The sequence below is a fragment of the Amblyomma americanum genome, chromosome 10 (genome assembly GCF_052857255.1).
Source record: "Amblyomma americanum isolate KBUSLIRL-KWMA chromosome 10, ASM5285725v1, whole genome shotgun sequence".
NCBI lineage: Eukaryota > Metazoa > Arthropoda > Arachnida > Ixodida > Ixodidae > Amblyomma > Amblyomma americanum.
In genome coordinates, this window is record NC_135506.1 from 82,948,321 (window position 1) to 82,966,576 (window position 18,256).

General features: G+C 52.7%; 1 protein-coding gene and 1 pseudogene across 1 annotated transcript in view; both read left to right on the forward strand.

The window, feature by feature from the left end:
- The first annotated feature begins 7,007 nt into the window (after positions 1 to 7,007).
- Positions 7,008 to 7,100, forward strand: LOC144108924 (U6 spliceosomal RNA; annotated as a pseudogene).
- An 8,058-nt stretch (positions 7,101 to 15,158) lies between these two features.
- The window catches only part of LOC144106476 (DDB1- and CUL4-associated factor 10-like), a 135,290-nt gene continuing 132,192 nt past the window's right edge, over positions 15,159 to 18,256 (forward strand). The window contains exon 1 of the mRNA XM_077639292.1: positions 15,159 to 15,242. The gene's annotated coding sequence lies outside the window, so the exon portion shown is untranslated. The remainder of the gene's footprint in view (positions 15,243 to 18,256) is intronic.

The window sequence follows — 18,256 nt, forward strand, 5'->3', positions numbered from 1 at the left end:
GAGCGCCGTGGTAGCAGCCATCTTAGCATAAATCATTTTGTCTGTCACATCACCGGAAACACAGGCTAAGTGCTCCCTGTATTTGTCCCAATTAACAACATGGCAAATTTTAGGACCACGCAGATGGAAGTCGGCAGTAAACACAAATATCGGGTAGTGATCACTTCCCATTCGGCCAGCTCTAGTTGACCACTGCACACGGCCGTCAGGTGAATATAAGGTTAGGTCTATAGATTTGGGTGAGGTTGGAGGCCGAAAAAAAGTGGGACATCCGTCATTGGCGACGCACAGGGCCAAACTGTCGATGACTTCCACAAGTTGGCGTCCGCGAGGATCTGTGTTCCTGTCACCCCAGGCAGGGTTGTGGGCGTTGAAGTCACCGCAGATGACTCTGGGTGCTGGGCAGCGGTCACAAAGTTGCTGGAGGAACAAAGCCATATCGACCTTCTTCCGCGGGGACACGTATACTGATGCAATGGACAGAGTTCGGAAGGCGAGCCGAATCCTCACAGCCACTACCTCAATACTGTCGGTGCAAAGATCGGTGACGTTCAAAGCCACATGAGGAATCTCCCTTCGTATGTAAAGGGCGGCACTTCCTGCGGGAAAAAACTTTATGCTGCAATTTTTGTGGGCGACGTATCCAGGCAAAGACCTCCCGCTTGGCAAGCCAGCCTCCGAGAGGGCCAGTACTGGAACACAGGTCTCTCAAGAACAATTTTAGTTCATCTAATCGACTTATAATCCCAGCGCACTTCCATTGCATGATAAACGGCACTTTTCTAGGGTTTTTAGTTGCAACAGGTTGAAGAAAACTAGCCATCTAGGAGTTGAAGTTCTCTGCGAAGGCGGTGATCAAGGTCTCAATGGAAAGCACCAGCTGCATAAAGTTCTTCAAAGTGCCAGGCTGCATCGCTTGGCTATATGAACGCAGGACATCAAACAAAACGCATAGAAGGTCGGAGAGATTTCGGCTTTTGAGCTCCTTATTTTACTGCACGCACTGGCGCTCCACTTCGACAAAAGACGGGGACTGGGACCCACTCTTGGCCACGGTAGCTGGTGTCTGCATCTCTTTTAAGGCAAGGGGATGTCCTCCATGTTGACGAGTCTTGCTGTGATCTGGTCGCTGAGGAACATGGACACTTTTTGCAGAAGCAGATCGAACAGCCAGCTCACCCTCAGAGGCCGTTGCCGACTTGGTCGGATCAGGTCCGGCAGCGACGTCGCTTGCTACCACGTCCCGAGCTTCCGACTCGAGCGCAGGGAACTCTTCACTTCCATGTATCGGCTTCACAGTAGGTTGTGGTTTGGGGCCTCTAATGAAGGACTTGCGACGGTGTAAGGCGCTTACACGGAATGTGCAGCCACTGAAACTCGCTGGATTGTCACCTCCACAATTAGCGCAAGCAAAATCTGCCTTGCAATCTTTGTAATCATGGCCACCACCACACCGCTTGCAACGTTGATCTTTGTTGCAAACTCTCGCTACATGTCCAAAGCTTTGGCACCTGAAGCACCGGGGAGGAGTTTCAACAAACTCGTGGACTGCATGTTTGGTGAAACCAAGGTCAATTATTCCAGGGCGCTCAATGTTGGGAGCAAACGTTAGCACAATAGAGTTTGTAGGCTTCACTGCCCATTGTTGTTACCAGGCTCCACCCGGCGCATTAACCGTCGCACGTGCAGAACTCCTTGCAGTTTCAAGTAGTCAAGAAGGGCACTTTCCGAATACCACACTGGTACTCCCCTTATAACACATGTGTTAGTCATGTAGGAGTGTGGCAACCGGGCTTGAACTCGTATGCCACCGATCTGAGAGCACCGCAGAAGAATGTCTACTTGCTCTTCCGTTGAGATATCTAGATGAAGAGCCCCTTGCGTTGTGAAGCGACTGCGAATCGGAGCAGATCCCAGTAGTACTTTAATATCATCGAACAGCCTGATAGGGTTCCACTCTCTGAAGTCGACATCTTTCTCTTTTGGCTGAACTATCACTGGGATGCCGACTGTCCGGTGCTTCCGATGACTCACCACTTTGAAGCCATCGTTGTCTATTTCCGCCATGTCAGTCACTTCCTCGTAAGAGGCGACGATAGTTGAGTCGTCCCCACTGAGCGATGATGACGCACTGCACTGCTGGACGTCCCTGATGACTGGCAGATCCCCGCCATGTGATGCCATGGCCGCCTCCGCCCCACTGGGCTTATTCGGATGGCGCTGTCCCTTTAAGGATACCGGCGCCGGAGCTGCCGTACCCTTCCCGTAGAGACAGTACCGCCTTAAAGACGCGGCCGTCTTCCAAGGATGGAAATAACCTAGTTAATAACAAGAAAACAAGGCAAAATTACTGAGTTGTTGTTGTTGTTGACCTCACACAATGGCACATACCCACAAGGGGGATTGGTCATAACCAGGCGGTGACTATTTAAATGACCAGTTGCATGTGGCAAGCATGGGATGACCTACCAAAATTTGGATCGCACAGTTTCCGTAGCCGAGGTGGTTGCAGGAGGTTAGGGGGGTCATACAGACTAAAATTTAGGCAAAGAAGGGGTAGGGATTACAATAAGTGGTTGTAAAAACCGAAATACAGAAGCTGATAATTAGATGGGCAGGACGAAAGCTCATGATGGTAGTCGTTTTGATTCTAGGAGATAATTTTGAACGGCAGAGCAAACATTCCCATTGGTATGGCCAAGCATAGAAGCGCCAAGAGACAGAACAACCGCAGAAGACAGGCGCAAGCTGAGATTCTGTATTGGAACTTCGAATAGTCGCCTCCTAATCGATGAGTAGCGACGGCAAAAAAAGAAGAAAGTGCTCTATTGTTTCCGGCTCCGCACAATACGGACACAATGGGGAGATCGCCAGACCAGGCCTGTAGAGGTAAAAATTTAGTTGCGGCACCCGGCAACAAAGCCTCGTGAAGGAAACTTCTAGATTGCGCGATCGCCAGACTGAGCTTCTCCAAGGGAACAGTAGGTGCTGGAAGTCGTCCAAGGAAGTTAGCGCTGATGCGCCCAATTCGTTCATTACAGTGTACCGTCGAAAGCGTGCCGCCGTGATGAAAGCAGTTGCTGGAAGCGGGTCAACAATCGGTCCACTCAGGGCTGCCTTCGCCAAAGCATCAGCTGATTCATTTATTAGAAGACCCCTCTGCCCAGGAACCCAAAGAAATCGAATTGATGTGATGTGTGGAGGGATCAGAAATTTTAGTATCCGAAAGAGCTGCGATTCAGTGGACGCCGAGAGGGAAGTTCATAAAGATAACGAGTCCGTAATTATTATTACTGCTGATAAAGAAATTGGTACCTTGCGCAGAGCGAGAACCACTGCTAGAAACTCAGCCAGATAGATAGGAGTGACATCTTGGAGACGGAGAGAAAGAGACCAGTCAAGGGACTGGGAGTAAATACCTACACTTGCCTTTTCTGCACACACCGAGCCATCAGTCGCAATTGCAACATTTGAGCTGAAGGTCGACAAATAACCCTGCAACATACCATTTAACCATGAGAAAGGCAGTAATTTTGCATTACATGGATAAATGTCATCGTAGATGATAGACACAGTTGCGGGGATGGACAGCACCGGAACAATTTCAGGTATTCGCACGTTGAGTGGGCCCAGCAAAGATTCAACGAAACAGATTTGGGGAGTTTGAAGGCGAGACTATTCGACACCCAAAAACTCCGCTCGCTGCCCAAGGAAGATCAACTCGGATGCATGCTGCTCAGAGTCACAAAACTTTAAAAACCTTTGTACTGTCAAAAGGCGAAACCTTGCAGTAAGAGACGGCACCCGTGCTTCCAGATACAAAACATTGTTTGCCACGTATTTAGGGAGACCCAAAGACAGGCGCAGAGCTTCTCGCTCTAAGAGCAGAAGTGGGCGCAGTTTGTATGCAGCTGCTTCAGAAAACAAAACGCAACCGAATTCCAAGATTGGCCGGATATACATTTTGTAAATCAGCAGAAGAGCATGTCTGCGCATACCGCGGCGAGGGCTACTCATCCTTCGCAGGAGGCCTACCGCCCGAATCCCTTTCGCAGCAACCTGATCTATATGTGACCGCCAAGAGAGAGAGGAGTCATAAGTTACCCCGAGATACTTTAGGGAACATACCTGAGGAATGACACGATGACGATAAGACAATGAAATGTGTACCTGTTGTGTAACCGGAAAAGGTAACAAAGCGCACTTGTTTACATTAAGACTTAAGTGTAATTCAGATAACCATCGGTCAAGGGAATTTAGATATGACTGTAAAACCATATACACAGAATGTAAATCACTCGCAGCCGCAAAGAAAGCTATATCGTCTGCATACACGTACGTAGTCACGACAGGGGAAGTTGGAATCGAACTGAGTAAGAGGTTGAATAGAACAGTGGAGAGAACGGCACCTTGAGGCACACCCCTAGATTGATGAAATTTCCTTGTAGAAACTCCGCGTTGACAACAATAAAATTCTCTGTCAGCCAGGAAAGCTGACACCCATTCCACAAAATAACTTGGCGAGCCCAGAGCCCGTAGTCTGTACATCAGAGGCCCATGTTCGACACTGTCATATGATTTCGAGATGTCTAGAGTTACCAGCGCAGCATACTGTCGACGCTGAGGTGTTAACAGATCGAGCAGCGTCGTCTTCCTCTTCCTCCCAAACGGCAACTAGGCAGTGGGCGGGGAGCACCGAGCCGTTTATAGCGCCTGAATTTTGGCGTGCAGTTGAAGACTTTGTGCCCGGTGGGGAGCTGGCCGACACCTTTCACATGGTTTGGGCATGCAGGCAAAATCCTTCTCTCCCCTCATCACCCCTTCCCCTACCTGAGAGGTGTCTGGGAATCCACTCTGCTCGGCTGCCTGGAACTATCGGCCCAACAGGCCTGGTTCGGCGGACCTGCGCAGCAGTCAGGACCAACGGGGTCCCGGAATGAGGGACTCCGCCTTCTATTGTAAGGGGCGTGACCCATTAGGGGCCTCTCCCCGTCCACCTCTCTCTATATATAGATAAATTCTTTTCACCACCAGCACATAATAGATTGTTCCGCAAAACACAAGAACCTTATACACGACGCCTTTTTTGCTGCTGATTCATTTTTCTGCGTGTGGCACTGTGCACTGCCGAAAATCTTTTCTGGAAGAGTCTGCCTCCAGCTTCCTGTGAACTGCGGCGCATATCTTCCCAACTCTATGTTCGCCGGAGAACTCCACCTACACATTCTGCCGCGCAGCGATCTTCTTGAGACGATGTGAGACACCGTGTGGATACGGGATGCGCACGCCCTTCTTTCGTGCCTCTTCCTGCGGCCCAGGAGGGTGAGGTGCCGCCTTTACCTTCAGCTTGCACAAAATTCGTTCTGTTAACCATGCAAGGACCCGTCGCGGTGGCTCAGTGGTTAGGGCACTCGGCTACTGATCCGGAGTTCCCGGTTTTGAACCCGACCGCGGCGGCTGCATTTTTATGGAGGCGAAACGCTAAGGCGCCCGTGTGCTCTGCGATGTGAGTGCATGTTAAAGATCCCCAGCTGATCGAACTTATTCCGGAGCCCTCCACTACGGCACCTCTTTCTTCCTTTCTTCTTCCACTCCCTCCTTTATCCCTTCCTTTACGGCGCGTTTTAGGTATCCAACGAAAGTTGAGACATATACTGCGCCATTTCATTTCCCCAAAAACCAATTATTGTTAACTGTGCAAGGTTCTTTTCTTGATAGCCTATTTCACGAAGTCTGGCCACCTGCCCAAGGAAACCTTCCTTTGCATCGCTTCCAGAATTTTTCCCTGGAAAGCCTCTACCTTGATCTCTAGAATGCTATACGGCACTCCACAGTAGGTAGCTAGGCCAGCACGGTGCCGACCGGCCGCCGCGAAACGCTGGTCAGGCCGGAGGAGCCCAAAGCATAATCATCCTGCTCAGCTGGCTCAGATTCGGGCATGGGCTCTGAGTGGCCCGTCCTGTTTTGTCTCTAGTTGTTGAATTTTACTGGCTAGGATCTCATTTTAATGCCTAAGTTAGAATCGGAGCTGAAGGGAGAGTTCGGTTGGAGAAGAGGAAGGGGCGGCAGCTACATTAACCCAACTGCTCACACGCCGGGCATTGCACTAAGCTATGGGCGAGGGTGAAGGTACGGTAGTTGTAGAGGGTGGAGAAGGGGTTGGTGGTAGCAAGGCTTAATGTAAGTGGATGGTACAGTTTGTGCCTGGAGGCAACACCTTAGTGTTTGGTGGCAGTTGTCAAGGCATAAGAGGTAACTTTCGACACATTTCGCAGATACAGTTCACGGCTTTTACTCAACATCGTTTCTCCATCTAATCATAACCCTTACCTGTATATATAGCAGCGGTGGACCGCGAATAGAGCCGCTGTAATTAGCCTCCTCTGACAAACGTGTCTATATACAAGGGAAGAAAAAGCACAAGGTTAGAGAAGAAACTTAGACATGGCCATTGCGAAAATATTTCACCACCTCTTCGGCATTCAATTCCAAAGTTCCTCCCGACGCGTCCCATGAAATCTTTAGTCGAACAAAAGTGAATAGAATATGTGTGAGGCATAAAAAATAATTAGCTACGGTGGAAACACTTCTGAACCCAGTTAGAGATCGAAAGCTCTGGTGTGTGGGGGCAAGTAGTCACGGCTTGCCGTCTGTAACGAGCGCGTTTCACACACTGGAAAGGCAGCGCTCCCGGCCTGCGCCGTGGCAGGTGGCAGATATATTAATGGTTAATTGCGAGAGGTCGGTCACCCAACGAACGCTGCGGCCTTGTCTACCTTCCTCTACCGGCGAATATAAAGGTCAAAGGTCAACGTCAAAGGTCAAGAATCAAAGGTCAAGTGATGCGACAAAATAGTGGAGAACATATGGTAAGACCTATAGCCACACTTGACCTCTGGCTCACTTGAAGGTCAACCGGCAACGCGCGGCGAAATCAGCTTTACTTAACGTAGTGAAGCTTTCGCTTCAGAAATATAAACGTTGTTTTTGTGGATCCGAATGGTGGAGTACTTCCAAAGTACATGCACAAAAATTTGATTGATGCAGAGAAGATTAGCATGGCCCCTGCGAGAATGAGATCTAAAAAATTATTTTCTTTTCAGTGCCCTGAGTTCAGTCACACTGCACACGGGTGAAACACAAAAAGCACCTGTGTGCTGTGCGAAGTCAGTGCACGTTAAACATCCCAACGTGGTCTAAATTCTGAAGACATCCACCACAGAAACTGGTGGTGGTAGCGGATGTCTACTCAAATAATAGTAAAAGAAAGGACAAAATTTTTGCTAGCCCCGGCATCTGCCATCGATAATAATAATTGGCTTTTGGGGAAAGGAAATGGCGCAGTATCTGTCTCATATATCTTTGGACACCTGAATCGCGCCGTAAGAGAAGGGATAAAGGATGGAGTGAAAGAAGAAAGGAAGAATAGGTGCCGTAGTGGAGGGCTCCTGAATAATTTTGATCACCTGGGGATCTTTAACCTCCAGTGACATCGCACAGCAAACGGGCACCTTAGCGTTTTTTCTCCATAAAAACGCAGCCGCCCCGGTTGGGTTCGAACCCGGGAACTTCGGATCAGTAGTCGAGCGCCCTAACCACAGAGCCACCGCGGCGGGGCTGCCATCGATTGATACTGAAGCACCTGAGCTGGGGCAGCGGAAATAAAGGATAGCAGGCAGAATGGAGAAATGAAATGAAAGAGGTGTGGGGACAGGAAGAGAGGATAGGGGAGAAGTAATATGTACAAACTATTTACACAATTGGCAATGTGTCCAGGTTGTGCGCGTGATTAGTTCATTTTAGAGCAATTAAATCTCACACACGGACAGCACTGTGTTAGCTAAAACTGGAGTGGGGCGTGCAGTTATTAATCGTTCAAGGCAGAACTCGCGGAGCGTTCGGTCACTCCGTGTAGCTACCTGACGGAGAACAGACGGCACGTTAAGCCCGTGTGTTCGAGGAATGCACAGAGGCTCACCAAAGTTCGCTCACGAGTGCGCGCACTGCCCTGCGGCAACAATAACGTCTTGAAGGAGTCTTGTAGAGTGCCCTGCGCCCTATAGGCCGCTAGCATATTGCGACGAGCATCGGCGAACGGTGCACAATGAAGGAGCAGGTGTTCTAGTGCTTCCACTGCACCGCATCCGTAACACACATCACTCGTTGCGATTCCGTGACGCACCCGTCGTTCCCCGGGCCACACGCAGCCAATGCGCGCGCGGAGGATCATTGCACGTTGTGACCGTGTAAGTGCGCGACAGGCGGTGATACTGTGGATGCGCTCACCTCCTGCGATGCGTGGGTCGGGGTGCTGCTTTCGGAGATGGTCGTGGATGGCCGCACGCACGTCCTTCAGCGCAAGGGGCAGATCGCTGGCAGGTAGTTGGTGTGCAGCGGTTGCGAGGTCGTAAGCATCTTCGTTGCCGGCGATGCCGCAGTGACCGGGCACTCACTGTGCACGCACAGCCCATCCTCACTGCGGGATGCACTCGATGCGCGAGCGAATTTCCTGCAAAAGTTGGGTGCCGCGGCCGTTTGATTGCAGGCGGTTGAGGGCGGCGCGGGAGTCGCACAGCAGAGCACTCCTGGGCGGCGGAAGGCCGAGGGTGAGCAGCAGGTCCAGCCCGAGCATGATCCCCATAAACTCCGCAGTGGTGGAGGAGCCCAGGAAGGTTGCTTGTTTCTGGCTGTGCAGTTGCAGGGCGGGGATGGTAGCCGCCGCGGCAAGGGAGAAGCCGTCGCGGCCCACTGAGCCGTCGGTGTACACGAGGAGATGGTCCTGGAGCTCCTCGTGTATGATGGCTCTGGCCAGCTGCTGCACAGCACAGAAGGGTGGGCTCCGCTTTCCCGCAATGCCGACGATCTCTAGCTGTACCTCAGAGGCAGCAGGAAAGGGCGCGCAGGAGCTGTGGGGGGGGGGGGGGGGGGCTTGTGTCAATTGCTCATACTCGAGCAGCGCCACGCCCATTCGTGAGCGCGGGCGTGAGCGCATACGCTGCAGCAGCGAACCACCGTCCGGTGCGCGGTGAAGCCGGTCGATGTGGTTCAGTGCCCAGCGCGCTGCTTGGAGCTCAAGTGGCCACGCTCCTGCCTCGGCCAACGTTGCGGCGCACTGCGCGTTTTTGGGCAGGCCTAGGCACACGCGCAGGGACTTTCGGTGCTGGAGCTCGAGTTTCTACCAGCACGGCTTGCGCGCCGTGACGAGCCGCAGCGCAAAGAGCACCGCACCTAAAGCTGCGGCAATGTATAGCCGCAGCGCGGCTTGCTGGAAGATGCCCTGGCCTTAGGCGGTGAGCATGTGCACGGCGGCGGTGATCCTCTTTATCTGCAGACAGGCCTTGGTCGCCGCGGGGCGGAAGGAAAGGCGCCAGTCGATGTCCAGGCGAAGGTACCGCACCGATTTACCCCAAGGAATCGGGGTCCCGTCCAGTGACAGTGGCGCAAGGTGCGCGCGCGAGCGCGAAACGCAGGCCATGGCCACCGATTTGTCCGCGCTCAGCGACAGACCAAGGCTGCGCAAGCTGGCGTCGATTGCGGTCAGGGCTCCCTGAAGGCACCCCCGCACGCGGAACGCCTCGCCCGGTGGTCGCCGGCACCACAGAGCTATGTTGTCTGCATATATGGACATGTACACGTGGTGACGGCCGCTTGCGGGGAGAGAGGTCGGCACAACCGACATGGCCACATTAAACTGAAATGGTGATAAGACAGAGCCCTGCGGCACGCACACGTCCACCGGGCGAGACTTGGAGAGCTTACGCCCTACTCGTACGCGCATGGTGCGCCCGCTCAGGAAGCCATGAACGTATCGAAAAAGGCGCCCGCTCACACCAGCCCCCTCAAGCACCGTGAGAATTGGTGCGCGGTGACGTTGTCAAAAGCGCCCGAGACGTCCAGTAGTAGCAGCAACGCAACCTGGCCTGTCGCCCTGGCATGCTCCAGCGCTGTAACAACGTCCGACATAGAATCAGCCGTGCACCGCATCCCGCGGAAACCCATCTGTTGCTCGTCAAACAAATCAGCCTCCGCAGCCCGCTCGTTCAGACGCTTCAACGCCATATGCTCCATGAGCTTACCTGCCGCCAATGTTAATGCCACAGGCCGGTATCCGCTCAGCCCCATAGGTGGGCGCCCTGCCTTTCGGATGGGACAAACGACCGCGGTTCGCCAATCCTCCGGTAGCTCCCCACTTTCGCACACAAGGTTGATCTGCTGCAGGAGGATCTGTCGTTGCTGCGCATCCAGGTTTGGCAGCATCTGGTATGTCACCCCGTCCTGTCCGGGCGTCGAGCAACAGCGGCGGCAGCGCTGCAGCGCATTGTTCAGTTCCGCCGCAGTGAACGGCGCATCACATGGACTTTCCGAGGCGACGGGCGAGGGACTGGCGTCGATTCTGGGGCTCTCAAGAACAGCTATGTTAGATGCGTTTGCGGGGCTGGGCCGCACGAATCGATCGGCACACCGCTCTGCCAACTCTACAAAGCTGAGCCAGCTGGAGACTGCGAGGGCGGCCAGCTGTTGACGGTTTGCCTCTGGTTCGGTGATGTGCTGCAGGGTGTCAAACAGCCTCCGCGAGCTGACATCTTCCTCAATACTTTGGCATTGTGAAGTCCACTGCCGGCGGTATAGCTTGTTTGCGTGGCGGGCGCTTCGGCGTCGAAGCGGTTCTAGACAGTTCAGTCGGCGGCTCTGTCAGTCCGTCGCGCCCGTCGCTCTGCGCGATCTCTCTTCTCGCGCAGATTGAGCAGCTTCATATCAGGTGTGGGCTGCCCTGCCATTTCCTCTGCTCGTTTGGTGGCTGCGACAGCGATTCGGACTAGACATGTAAAGAAATCTGCGCCAGTGGCCGCCGCCTCGTCGACCGCCCGCTGGAACGCACTCCAGTTGGTAATGGAGTAGGCACGTTTGGGGCGCGCCTCCAACGCAGTGGGTTCGATTAGGATGGAGTAATGATCCGAGCCAAGGAGAGATGGTGATCGGCGCCATGTCGCCTCAATGCCTCTTGATGCGAAGGCAGCGTCGATGCAGGAGCCGGTTGTTCGGCGTCGTCGAAAGGTGGGCTGGCCGGTGTTCAATGGGGTGAGTCCCAGCTGTGTTCCTGCGTCGTGCAGGTCGTCTCCACGCGGGGAGTGGCACGCACTGCCCCACGCACTATGGTGGGCATTAAAATCACCACAGATGATTTGGCTCGGGGCTCAGCACGAAGACACAGCACGAAAACACAGCGCGTTCCACGCGACAGCTGTACGCACATAGACACTGGCCACCGACGTGTCAACACCACCGACGCGCACTGACACCACCACGCACTTCTGGGCGTCAAATGTCGCCACCGCCGAGCCGACAACGTTGTGCTGGACGTCCTGCTGCGCATATATCGCGCACCTTGATTTCCCGGGGCGATGAGATGTGACACAACAGGGCACTGCGGCACAGGTGGGTACCTCGCACGTGGTGGCGGAGTGGTAGTCAATGTAGCCAGGTAGCCGCATCTTGGGCTCCCCGTCATGTGAACGTAAGTATACGTCTCCTGCAGCGCGATAACTTTCGGCGAATCCTGTGCGATGCGAACTCGCATATCGGCGTACCGCGCCGCAAGTGAGCGCACGTTCCAGTGCAGAATGGATGGTATGCAGGAGGGAGTCCGGCGGCTAGCCGTCATGCTGGCTTATCTGTGCGGCTTATCTGCTTCGAAGCAAGCCCGGTGTCCATCGGTGCCCTGCGGGAAAAGTGCGCTGAGGGCGCGCAAAGCCAGCTTTAGGCATGCGATCTCCGTGTCTTGTGCGTCAGGGGGCTGACCATGAGAAGCGGCCGCAGGCTCGGGCCGCGCTCTACGGGACGCCTGGCAACCGGATCGCCGCTGCCGCTGGCGGCGCTTTCGTTGCTTCCGTGGCTGCTGCTGCTGAGGTGTTCCCCTGACAACCTGCGCATAAGAAAGCGCGCGCGGCGTCTGCTGATGTTTCTGGGCTGGAGCCGCTATTTCAGCCTGGACGACGGTCGGACAACCCGACTGGACATCGGTGCCAAAGATTTGGTCATTAAAGTGGCCACGTGAAGCTCTCGCTGCCAGTGCGGGCACGCTGGGGCAATGGCTGCGTGCCGTCCCCCGCAGTTAATGCAGCGGGGCTTGCTCGCGCACCCGCCGCGGTGGCTCAGTGGTTAGGGCGCTCGACTACTGATCCGGAGTTCCCGGGTTCGAACCCGACCGCGACGGCTGCGTTTTATGGAGGAAAACCGCTAAGGCGCCCGTGTGCTGTGCGATGTTAGTGCACGTTAAAGATCCCCAGGTGGTCGAAATTATTCCGGAGCCCTCCACTACGGCACCTCTTCTTCCTTTCTTCTTTCACTCCCTCCTTTATCCCTTCCTTGACGGCGCGGTTCTGGTGTCCAACGATATATGAGACAGATACTGCGCCATTTCCTTTCCCCCCAAAAACCAATTATTATTATTATTATTATTGCTCGCGCAGGTACCTGGCTCGTGCGGACCGCCGCAGCGCGTGTATCGGGCTGGAGCACGACACACCTCAGTGGCATGCCCCGGGCTGGCGCTCTTGGCACATTGAAGCGGCCGGGGATGGCAGGGGCGGACCGCGAGCCTACGCTTGAATGTGGTGATGAGCGCCGGGGGTGTCGGCGCCGCAAAACGGAGAGCGAGTGTGCTGCCTGACAGAGACGCCGACACCATCGGCACTGTTGACTCCGCCGCCGCTAGCAGCTCCTCCGCCGTCCTGTGCCCGTCCACACCGAAGACCAGGCCGGATTTTTGGTTCCGAGGAGGAGGCTCCTTGGCGTAGACAGGCACGCCGTGGATGATGGCTGTGGCTAGCAGAGCCTGGAGAGCACCGCTGCTGCCCGCGTCCACTGCTACAACATTCCGCCGCATATTTGCTCGGACGGCGAGGACGCCCGGGCGGGATCTGATCTCCTCGGCCAACTCCCAGCCCTGTTCCCTGGTGAAGGCGATGCCCCCGTTCGCCGGCGCATTGTTGCGCCGCGCCGCGGTGTTGGGTGCGCTCGCTGCCAGTAGACGAGGCCCGAGCCGCAGCGTGATCTCGTGCGGCGGGATTTGGTGAGGTCGCACTTGGTTTTCTTCCAGACGCCGTCGCCTGAGCAGCAACAGCAGCAGCATCAGCAGCAGGCCGGAGGTGGTCTCCATGGGGCTTGTGCTGGGCAGGCCCTGCTCATTCGAGTGTGGAGGGAAAGGGAACAGTGACGGTGAAGAGGGGAGGGGGGGCGTGGAGCTTCCCGCTTGGCCGTCGCAATGTCCCTTTTGGTTTCCGAGTCCCTCTCCTCCTCGGACCCCGTTGAGCGTCGCCGTTTCCTGAGAACAGGCACGTCCATCAGTGTGCACATGCTCCCTCGGCTGCAGGTGTCCGCGGTGAGCCCGCAGCAGCAGCATCAGGGGGAGAGGGCATCACAGCCGGTTTCCCAGGTGTAGCATAGGCGGCAGAAAGCGCAGGGGTGGCCAGAAATGGCGGGAAGGGAGCCGCCATGGAGTTCTGCGTCTGGTGAGCGAGCGCCATGGCGTCCCTCAAAGCTAGAACGCGTAGGTCCGCCGGCGGCACGTCCAAGGTCCCGATGACGGACTCGAGGTTCTCCGAGGTGGTGATGAGCGCCGCCGTCAGGCACCTCACCGTGTCCCGCAGGTCAGCAATCTCGGCCTGCATTCGCCGAATGGTGCTGGACGACCTTGCTCTGGATGGCGTTCCTCTCCGTGATCGTGAGCGTGAGCCGCCTGCCCTTCGTTGCTCATTGTCACCGCCGAACACAGGCCTTCGCTAGTTCACGGTGTCTGTGGACTCCATGGGGAGACCCCGCAGCGCCGCGAAGCCTTAGACCCAGCGTCCGAAGGAGCAGAGAGCTAAAAAAACCCACAGAAACTGAAACTTGGTTTTTGAGGAAGGAAATGGCGCAGTATCGGTCTCACATCTCGGTGTACAGACGAAAAGCGCCATAAGAATTGGATGAAGAAGGAAGTGATAGAATAAAGGAAGCAATGCATGCAGTAGTGGAGGCAACGGGATTAATTTCTGCCACCGGGGGATCTTTTTACAGCGAAGCTGTATACCTCTATCATCGAAGGAAATTTTCGTGTCGTCGGCGCCGTAAGCAAAAAACGCCAGGCTAAAAGTTGAATGCTACTCCGAGTGGAAAAGCACTCAACAGCGTAGAAATCGTATGTCATACTGATCATAAAGCAGTCGTAATATAAAACATAAAAAGATAGATACAAAAAATAAAAAGAATTATATATACCAGAAATAAAAATAATATATTTATAGTTAATATAAAAATTTAAAAAATAAAATATAAATAAAGGGTATGTCTCCTTTAAAATCAGGATTAGACATACCGCTCAGTACTCGTTTTCATTAGGAAAAAACACGAAACAAGCATCAAAGCCACATGATGGATTATAAAGCGCATGTGACAATAGGAACACCCTCCGACGCCTTCCGGTAAACAGGTTTGCAGCTGCTTCGAAAGGGGTTGACGTCATTCGAAGCCCTCGTTTGAAGTGCAAACCGCATAACGCATGATAACGGCGCCTGCATACAATGCGAAGCACGTTCTTTTTCCCCTGTCTGTTTCGCGATAAAGATAAAATAAATTGTTTTTTTTGGGGGGGAAGGAAATGGCGCAGTATTTTTCTCACATATCAGCGGACACCTGAACAGCGCCGTAAGAGAAGGGATGAATGAGGGAGTGAAAGAAGAAAGGAAGAGGTGCCAGAGTGGCGGGCTCCGAAATAATTCCAACCACCTGGGTATCTTTAACGTCCACTGATATCGCACAGAACACGGGCGCATTTGCGTTTCGCCTCCATCGATAGGCTGCCGCCGCGGTCGGATTCGATTACGGTTGAGTTTTCGTGTGGAGGTCGTAAGCAAAAATTGCTGATGGCCTAGATCTGTTGGGCCAGGATACATGTAGCGAAAGCGCGGAGACTTCAGCATCGGAAGAGTTTATTCACTAGATGCGCCTTTATTCAAGGTTAAAGCTTGAGTCGACGTGGCGGAGTGAAGAGGAAGAGGAAGCCTTTCTGACCGGCTGTGTGTGGAAATGCTGAGAAGTGAAGTGGGGTGAAGAAGAAGAAGTGATCGAGACAGCGAAGCGAATGAATGCTTTCTTAGCTTCGAAGACGAAGAGAACGACGCCAGTGTTGTAGGTGCTGACGTGTTCTTGCTCGCCGCTGCTGTTTTCTGCATCTTCTCGTGGTTCCGGCTTGTTCATCCTTGGTGAGCCCGTTTTACGTTGGGGGGTTTTGGCCAAGGCGTAGTTTAAGACGCAGTTCATGTGAACCTGAGAGCGCGTTTTGCTGAGAGATGTCGTCGACCTCCCCAGGTGGAGGATCGGCAGCTTGGTTTGCCAGCTTGCCAGCCCAAAGCCTGCCACTTGAGTCCTTCCACAAAAATGGCATTGATGCGGTTCCCGTGGCTATCGTCAAAATCGGTTAGGGTGCGATCAAAATGAAACCGCCAAAACTAGTTCAACAGCAGCTAAGATCATTGACTGCCCAATACCTGCAGATCTCTGAAGTGCGTCCCTTTGGCCTTCGAGGAACTGTGTGCAAGTCCTCGGATATCGCTTGTGTTGTAGTCTTGCTTAAGTGCACAATTTTCAGCTCGCTGCCGGTGAAAGCATTCATTCCCGAACAGCTTGCATGTGTCAAGGCTATCGTAAGAGGTGTCGACCCAGCATCGTCCCCGCAAGAAATTCTACAGGAATTTCAGGATGCAGGCGTTGGGGTCCTTTCAGTCTACCGCTGCAGTAGAGAGGTAAACGGCTCGCGCGTTGCTACTGAGTCTGTAATAACAACTTTTGCTGGCTCTTCCTGCCCTGCTGAACTAAAAATCTGGCCGATTGTATACCGTGTGGACCCTCTTGAACCTCGCCCTCTTCAATGCACCAACTGTTGGCGTTTCGGGCATAGCGGCAAAGCATGCAAGTCGGAGACCCGCTGCCGTTTATGTGGACAAGGTCATTCTGCTGATAACTGCACCTCAGAGCAGCCTCATTGTTGCCTCTGCAGCAACAACCACTAAGCTGATGGTGTCAACTGCGCAAAACGTAGGGAAGAGTGTAGCTTGTTGGACATTATCGAAGAGAAGCGGTGCTCAAGAGCCGATGCTTACGCTGTTCTTAACAGGAAAAAAATATTCATATGCTAGTCGTGTGCGCGCTTCTGTTTGGGGACATTGAGTTCAACTTGGCTGCCTCAATTGTGACCACAGTAGAAAAAGCTCTTAATAATCTGGTTTAGCGAATGCTAAACACTTTCTCTGAGGCGTTGGCTCAGTTTGTTGCAGTTCAGTCTGCGTCACCATCAACACCCGTCCTGGCAGCAACGTCTGCATCTGTTTCAGCTTCTGCAGCTAGCGCTAGCCGCTCTACATCACCTTCTGATGCTCCCCAGGTCACACATAACATCTCTGTTCCTAGCACTGAATGTCGCAGTGACATCTGCACAAGAGATGTCGAAATGTCGTGCCCTACGCAGAAGCGCCGTGCTTCCTCATCACCATCTAATTCTAGTTCTCCACAGATGAAAGCTAAAAAAGAACCACCCAAACTTCATCCCTTTGTTGATATCCTTAAAGAGGCGGTTTCGGCCTCTTCAACTGGTCAATAATCATGGCAGGTATCAAAGTGTTACAATGGAATTGCCGTTCCGTCTTGTCTTCTCTTCCAGATCTAGACATTGTTATTCACAAGCATAAGCCTGATATTGTACTTTTACAAGAAACGTGGTTATCAACGTATAAATCATTTTCAATGAGAAACTTTCGAGTTTTCAGATCAGATTGAAATGTTTGGCAGGGGAGGTGGACTGGTAACCATGCTATATAAAAATTTATGTCATCACGCATCTATCCCTAAGAAAATTCCCTCTGACAGTGAGCTTTTAGCGATCAAACTTTCATTTCCGCATTGTGCTGATATTACAAGTGCTAATGTCTATTTTCCTTTAGGTGTACAGAGGACAGACTGTTTAGACAGCTTGGCGACTTGCACAAACAGTGCAGTCATCGCAGGAGATTTTAATTCTCACCATAGTGACTGGGAAAGTCGCACTGATTCCTGCGGAAGGCTTCTCTGGTCGTGCCTGTCTGCAAATGCTGTACGCTGCGGCAATTCTAGAGAAATAACCTTTATGCGAGGGGTTGCTCGCTCAGCCATTGACTTAACATTATCAGCAGGTAGGCTAGATGTGACTGATTGGTCGACAGAGGATTCGGGTACGTCTAGTGATCACTTTCCTATAACTTTCACTATCCGGTTATTTCCTCTTAAAACTAGTTGTGTAACCCATAAATTTGTCAACTACAAAATTTATAAAAATCTGATGTCCGCCTCACTTGCCTCTATAGTTAATACAAGCCGGGATGACAGAGCTCAGCAGACGGTTTCATTTTTGCAAAATGCAATAGACCACTCAATATTCGCTGTGCCCGCAGCAGCCTCTAATAAACAGCCGTCTCCTTGGTGGACAGAAGAATGTGAGAAGGCCTATTGTCGCAGAAAAGCGGCCTGGAAGAGGCTGTCCTTTAACCAGAGTCCGGCTAATTGGTTCAATTACAAATTCTTCTCTGCATCTTTCAAAAGAACACTTGCAAAAGCCAAGGAGAAGCAAAACGAAAATTTAAACACATAGCTTTCTAATCCTCGTCATCGGAAAACCCTGTATAGATTCATGGAACGTAACAAGAATATTGCCGTCCCTCTTCTCACCAGTTCAAGAGTGTTATCACCACAAAAGGCTCAGGAGAGCCTGGAGTGTATTGCGAAGGGATTGGCGTTACGCTTCCAGACGCAGAGATACGTCCCTTTGTGCACAATTTCACCCTCTTCGGATTACACAGAGGTTGACACATCAGAGCTCCTCTCAGTCCTGCCAATGATGCATCCTGCAGCTCTTGTACCAGATGGTGTCACTGTTGGTATGATTAAAATTTTAGCCGAGGAGTTTACACGCGCCCTCTTAGATATGGTCAATGCTTCTCTGGAAAATGCATGGATTCCAAGCATTTTGAAGACGGCGGAAATTATTTTATTAATGAAATATGTCGGAAAAGGATACGTCTTAGATAATATTCGACCAATTGCGCTGACTTCAAATTTAGTCAAATTATTAGAAAGAATATTTCACAGTCGCCTCACCAAACATGTTCATGACATCAACGGTCTCAGCTCCGCTCAGATTGGCTTTCGTCGTGTATGGTCTATATGGTCCGCGCATGTGGATCTAGAG